Source organism: Toxorhynchites rutilus, chromosome 3 (genome assembly GCF_029784135.1).
Source record: "Toxorhynchites rutilus septentrionalis strain SRP chromosome 3, ASM2978413v1, whole genome shotgun sequence".
NCBI lineage: Eukaryota > Metazoa > Arthropoda > Insecta > Diptera > Culicidae > Toxorhynchites > Toxorhynchites rutilus.
Window position 1 is genome coordinate 48502411 of NC_073746.1, and position 7610 is coordinate 48510020.

General features: G+C 39.1%; 1 pseudogene; it reads left to right on the forward strand.

Annotated features, from left to right (window-relative positions):
- Positions 1 to 873: 873 nt before the first annotated feature.
- Positions 874 to 954, forward strand: LOC129780973 (U4 spliceosomal RNA; annotated as a pseudogene).
- Positions 955 to 7610: the final 6656 nt, after the last annotated feature.

The window sequence follows — 7610 nt, forward strand, 5'->3', positions numbered from 1 at the left end:
TTCAAAACAGACGATTGAAATCACCAATCGGTATATAAGCGAGCGACGCTCGGAAATCCACTCAGTTATAATTGAACAGCGATTGAGGTACCATCGCAGGAATGAATGGACATACTTCAAAACCATGGAGCCTGGGGAAATCGGCATTGCAAAATGAATACAAGCAGCGGGTACTTTTGTACTCGTTTGCGCTTTAGCAAATCGGAATATGTCCCTAACACAGACTTCAAAACCATGTAGTCTGGAGAAACTAACTTTGCAAAATAGATGCAAGCAGCGAGTACATTTGTACTCATTTGCGCTTTTACAAATCGGAATGTTTACCTAACAAAGACTTCAAAACCATGGAACCAAGGAGAAATCGGCATTTCAAAATAGATACAAATAGCGGGTACTTTTTTATTCGTTTGCGTTTCTGCAAATCGGAATGTTTCCCTAACACAGACTTCAAAACCATGGAGCCTGGGGAAATTGGCATTGCAAATGTGATGCAAGCTGCGAGTGCTTTTGTACTCGCTTGCGTTTTTGCAAACCGGAATGTGTTTTCCCAACACAGATTCCGAAACCAATAAGTTGAGAAAATCGGCATTGCAGATCTCGGCAGTACTTTTTATACCCCTTTGCATTTTTACACTCCGGAATGCGTTTTGCTCACACGGTCTACAAAAGCGGGTACAAATGCAACGCTTTGGCTCGGTTATTCAAGACTGCATGCCCCTTCATGTCGCCAGCTCACTGAACTTATACGCATACCGTTTGATGATTAGGCAAAATGTTGATTTACCGTTAGTTACATACCGTTAGTTGACCTAAATTGGGATTTGTTTGTAATTGTTTCATTCATTCACTAGTTTAATCAATAATTTAATCAACAGCTTTGCGCAGCGGCGATATCGTACCAAATGAGGAACATTCGAAGCGCGATTATTGCTAATTGAAAAAAACACAAATGATTACTAAGCCAACGGCAGTCCTACGTCAACCTTGCAGTTATATCATATGTATAACCCATCCACAGTTTTTTCAATGTTTTTTACTGGAATCAAAACAGACCGAAAAGTACAACTTTTTTTTCGATGCGGGTAATATGGACAGGTTTGTAATTTATGGAGCGTAGAGGTTTATCGATCGTGAGAGGAATAATTTTATTCAACCAAGGTCTGAACTTATCACGAATGTCTGTTGAATGCTGAAAAAATCGAAATATTCCACCTAGAAGTGATATCGTGCTTTTCAGCAGTATAAACGAACATACCTTAAACTATTTTGTTTCTGGTTCCAGTCAACTTCTAAACAGTCCACATTTGGCGATTTGATTTCCATTTATAGACGCAGGGCATTCTCTAGGAACAGATTAAACAGACTTTTCACAGTCCATCTCTCTCCCACTGGCAACTGTTCGTTTTCCAGTACAATTATTTCGATAATTTAACTTTCCCACTCAAAAATGTATTTATTTCTCCGTACATAACTAATATCGCTTCTCTGTTAATTCACAAACCGAAATATATCCATCAGTGAATTGAATTTTGATATTAAACCACTCAAAATGCTTAATATCGCAGCAGCTAAAATTACATCCACACGCGGAATCATGCGTGATGACATGCAGAAGGTGTTCTCATTAACAGAAATCTGAGATTTAAAATGTAATTATACAAATCAACCAACTGTCCATATTACCCCCACTGTCCGTATTACCAGCGGTTCCCCTTGTGGATTTCGTTGGTTTCTATGAACGGGTTGTCCACATATGGAAGTATCGAGAAACAGCAATAGATTGAACTTTGCTTAGTACATGAAACCACATTCTCTATTATGAAAATTGCTCATCGGATATTGGTTCATCCCATCCAATGTTTATGCGCCTGATATCTTGGAAAATTATTTTCGCGAACATCAGTACATTTTCAGTACCCCTAATGGGTCGTAAACTGATATCAGGATTCACAATACTTCCCTTTTCGTGGGTATCTGCTACCCAGACAACAACTCTTGTCTGTATCGTTTTCAAGTTGTAAATGTAAATGAGTTGCTGATTGTATCACACCACATACCGAGAACCTTCCCGGTTCCTTCGGTGGCTAAGGTTCTTCTGGCACGTTCTGTGTTCACCAATGGGATCGACAGCTATCTATGAATTTCGAAATCCTCTTCAGCATAGATGAAGCGAGCATATCGTCAATATACGTTCGTCTGCAAAACGCTTCCACTGATTCAGCAAATTGGCACTTGAAGCGTTCAGCATTCAGATTTTTCACGTGTTGTCTTCACCCGCGTGATGTATACCTTGGGGACTCATCCGGGGGTAACGTCGTTACACAGAAACTTCAAACATTGCTGATCGTCGTCGATCATCAATAGTTGATGGAACATCTCGCGAACATTCCCCGAGACTGCAACTCGATACTCGCGTAAAAGATGAAGAAAATGTAACTACATAGATCTGACCCTTTCAGTAGGAAAGAATTAAGTGGAGATCGCCCTACTTTTGCCGCCGCATCCGAAATAATCCGAGGCTTGCCAGGTTTGTTCGGATGAAAAACGGAACAAAATGGCAAGTACCATAGACGTTCATGGTGGGTGGCTTTCTCTAAAGATGAAAAATTTTCTAAGCTACATTGCCCAAATATGCATGGTTAACGTAAGTGTCAACTATGTCAACTATGCTTTCCGGCTCACTTTTGACCGTTAATATTTATTATATAGAGACATGTTATTTTATATAAATTATTCAGAGTCAGGATTATTCAGCTAAATACATGAATAAAGCGTTTTACATTACTGAGTGGTGTTGGTAGTTACGTCAACCATGCATATTTTGGCAGTTTTTTAAGTCCGGATGGAGCATCATGAAAAAAAGGATCAAAATAAGAGCCTAAAAGTTTTTGAATGAAGCAAAGTTTGTAAATGAAAAAGATTAACTAAAAATTGTTTCAATCGAAAATTTTTAGACTTAATTCGTATAAAGGGCACACCGCGCTGTGATGTATTGTCCTATTCGCATCTTTCTTCCTAGTAATTGAAAATCCGTTCATCGCGTAGATCGCTACTGGGCATCCACAAAGCACACAATACCGCGCGTTCAAACCAGATGGGAAAATGGAACGTGCTTCTATCGATCGAACCTGCCTCACACAGCTCGGGACGTCTTGTTCATCTTTGGCTGCCAATATGCGCGGGAATCCATTCCGGTGCTTGTTTTCCGCGGGCTGCGGAAAAGTGCTCATCAGACAATCTTTCCACCTTATTTGACCAAAAAGAAAACTATCAAGCCACGGTAATCTTACATTGTAACGCTGGTCGGTACCTGTTTGCGGGACCGTCTAAGCTGGATTCGCGTGACTGGTAATTCGTCAGACATCGAACATTCAATACAGAAAACTTGATTAAGCTCCAATTAGGCTGTGATTGATTCATTTCTATTCGCCGCTCCCGACCAATCCCGACATCCCGAGGTGAAAATAGAGAGCGGCCGGTGGGAGATTAACGAAAATTATATCTTCAGTGCTCCTCCCCTTGCTGGTTTGCTTTCAATTGGTGCGGGATCACGCAAATAGGATCTGGCAGCTAAATTGGCGTTCTCTGATCCGATTCCGGATAAAGTGGAAAACGACGGGTTCGTGTGAAATTCGCATTCCAATGTCTGGTCGAATTGGAAATTCTCCGAGAAGGGAGAACGCAATCGTGCTGGACGCATGAAACATGAAATCTCCGGTTCCACGTGATCGATTTATCGCCGCCACCCGTACAATCCGTCAACTCGTGATATCATCTGGCAAACCGTTGTTGGTATTGCGTCGCGTCTCAATGATTTATGGCATATTATCAGCAGTTCGCAGTGAGATTTAAATATTTGATGAAGTTATCTATGTTTCGCGTTGTAGGTGCCGATGACGAATGAATTATCTTCCCGGGAAGATGATGCGATCCTATCATCAGGGAGATTCGTCGCCGGTAGTGATTGATTGATGAGATAATTTGATTAGATTTATGGGGGTATCGGATGGGGTCAACTGGCTGGGAATCGCGATTCGCTCCTTAATCGAGGCCAATTTAAATACTGGATACATCAACGCTGATTTTCCATGGATTGACATCTTTGAGATAAATGGGTTGAAAAATGGTTTGAAATTAAAAATAATAATATGAGGGAATTTTACCCAAGAATTTGATTATATATCAGAAATTACTACATGGGCTGAAATGCTTCACAACTTTTTTGGCGATTTGTGTTATTCATTCTCCAACACGTCGTAATTATCTTTTAGCTCTATATATTGAATTCAGAATTTCTTCAACATATTCATATCTTTTTTGTTCATTGCTGTAGAGAAGTTCCGGTTAATTGTTTAACTGAACTTTTTCATATGTGAATGCTCGTGTGAGATATTTCCCACGCGTTCTCATGAAATGTTTACGATGCCAACAATCATTTTTACTTCTAACCGCAACATTGTAGATTTTTTGACGTAGGACTACGTTTTATGTTAATGGTGCCAAATCAGAAAACAGGTCATGTCTCCTGAAACAGTTTTCACATTGAGCTCTCTTTGTTGCAATTTTTATTTTTTAACACCAATTGAATCGAGATTTCTTTAATATGATATAAAATATGTTTTCTCAGTACCTATATTTTTTAGATTGATGAAAAGTAAAATTTTCACTATCTCAGACATTCGTTATGTTCATTTGGCATATAGCATTTAGCGTCAAATTAATAAAATCGCAGCATCTAGCTTTCCTCACATAAACTACCGTTTCACGCATAGTTGTCCCATATTCCAAAATCAGCAACTGAGAAAAACGCAATCAAAATTTTCTACCATATTTGTCTACCAGAAGGTTTAAGCATTTCAGTTTAGCAATACACCGGGTTTTTTATGAGCAGTAACCTATTGTCTAATGAAATGTGAAAAATTCCTCTCACTTGAATCAATCAAGCTTGATTAGGGGCTAAAGAATTCAAGGTTGGACAGTTATGCGTAGAATATCAACATGTGGCGATTGAACTTGATACTGTTTTCTGAAATTATGCGAACAAACAAAGAACAAACGAACAAACCAAGGATTTAATCCATCCGTAACAGACGGAACGCGAAATACGAGAAAACTCGTAAGCGGTCCGCAGTGTGTTAATATGGATCTACAAAAAATACATGTTTGGGACTGTTATGCCCAGAACATCAACTTGGGACAACCAAGCTCGATGTTGTTTTTTTGAAAGAAGATAAAGCATAAAACATCGTTTTATGACGGAAAGTGAAAAGTATCATGGGACAACAGATGTGTGTTCTGTGCTGTTAAGTAGCGCGTTTTTTTGCAGGTGGTTGAATACTTTTGAGCTGGAGTTGTGTCTGATGGTGGTTTTGTGTTGTAGATGTGAGTTTTCGAGGATGTTTCGGAGATTTATAGAGTGATGATTCATTGCGAATACGAATCGCATCAGCCGAGTATTTGGTATCAACCGAGCAGTCTCCAATTTGTTTTCCCTGTATATAATCGAATCAAAAAAACAATTTTTGAAAAATTGTTTTATATAGGGGAGACGGAGGCAAGTTGGCGACGTTAAGCTTAGGCGAGCCCTGGATCTTGGAATTATTTTTTTTTAATGTTGATGCTGATTCATATAGCCTGAAGTGTTTTCTATCATATTATTTATTGGATGGGTAAAAACACTAAAAAACTTGTCCACCCAAAAGCTTTGCGCAAAAAGCGTCGAATGCCTGGAGGCAAGTTGGCGAATATGGTTTGGTCACCTAAAAATCAACAAAATGTTATAATAATTATTTATTAATCCTTGGTTGGAACAGTGGAAATGTCATTTTCATCAACACTGTAAATGTCACACGCAGGAAAACGATACTGAGCTCGTATATCTCCCAAAGTTCGAGAAATTAAATCACAATTTTCTTTATTGAACGCCATTAATCGAGCCGCTGAGGTATTTTAGATAGCTTATGAGCCTTCATAAACATTTCAACCCATGTCCGTCCAGCGCATGTTCCTTTGAAAGGGTGCTCTATGCCATTTTTAACCGCAAACGAATAGGAAATTCTTCGAAGTTGTACCTGAATGTGGCTTCAAAGCGGCCTTTTTTGGACGACATATCCTGAAATTGATACAGATTTAATATTTCTTGCATAAAGAAAATGGAAACGCAAATGCTGAATTAAAAATATAACCTCCATGTCTGGATATTTTCGTCGATAGCGTCTCAAAGTTGGTTCTGGCACACCGAACTGTTCTGAAGCACCCAGAACAGACAAATCTTCTTCTATAGCTTTCATAACATTCTCCAAACTGGTGTCCGACCAATATTGGTCTCTTTTTCGCTTATAAGTTCTAGCCATCTGCAATAAAAAACCAAAAATTAACATAATGTTGCAGTTCGCCAACTTACCCCCAAGCGACTTGAAAAAAATTTAGTTGAAAAAATTCATGATCGAAACATCATGTATAAAATTATTTTGAAATTTCAACTTTTCTCATAAAGTGGATAATGAAATTTAAAAAAACGGAAAAAATAACAAAATCACGATTTTTCTCATTTTTATTTTTCACTTTTTTTGTGATAACGTTTTCGGCAGAGTGACCGAGTACAAAGTTTGGCCTTGTTATGATTCAGTAAAAAATAGGTGGCGCTACCTTCATTACAATGGGTCAAATTACCGATTCGTCATCTTGCCTCCCTCGCCAACTTGCCTCCCTCTCCCCTACATATAGTTTTTGTTTTATTCTCGAGAAATTTTCGTTTTAAAATCATTCTCCTAGATTTATAAAATACCTTTCTCATACAAAAAACAGGAAGTGGGTTATATCTATGGTATCACCGCTAGGGTGACGTAGGACTATCGTTGATTTAGAGATCATTTGTTTGAAGTTGAATCTAAATCCATTCTGAATGAATGAATAAATGAATATTTGGGGGACTTCAAAAACGAGAGCGTTACGTTGGAGGCTCATGGTTTTATGCATCCAACATTGGATACAAAAAACCTTGTTGTGAAGAATAATCTTCAGAAGCTGCACTTGACTGACAAATCACAAAACCAAATGTATGTGGTCGCAGTATTGTATGGATAGAAAACATTAAAATAAACTCTCTTGAATTTAATTTTCAATTCCAAGGGGAACTGGCAGATTATTTTTCAGCAACGATAAGTTCTTTCCAGGTTTCTTCTCGATAACCAGCAAACGAAAAGAGTTGCGCGTGTGTATGTGTGTTAGTGTGGCGGCTGCTTCTATGTCTTCCCGAGGAACCGTATTTCGATGCTGATACTCTCTTGGTCACCTTCTCTTCTCCTTCTGATCCATCGGATTTTCTGCGCTCCCTCACAGTTAAAACCAACTGATTGCATTTCAGGTCAGGTCAGGCCAGGTAATGAATCCCTCGATCCCTCGCCGTTCAGCTCGTTCAGTAACGATGTTGTCTTGTCGATGTCATCAGGCGTCGTGCATAAATAACGTAACGCTAAAAATCCGGATTTTGAACCACCTCCACCCCCCCCCCCTTACGTAACGCAATTTCCTATCTCTAAAACACAGAAAGTAACGCAACATCTACCCCCTCCTCCCTTCTCGCATTACGTAATTTGTGCCCGACGCCT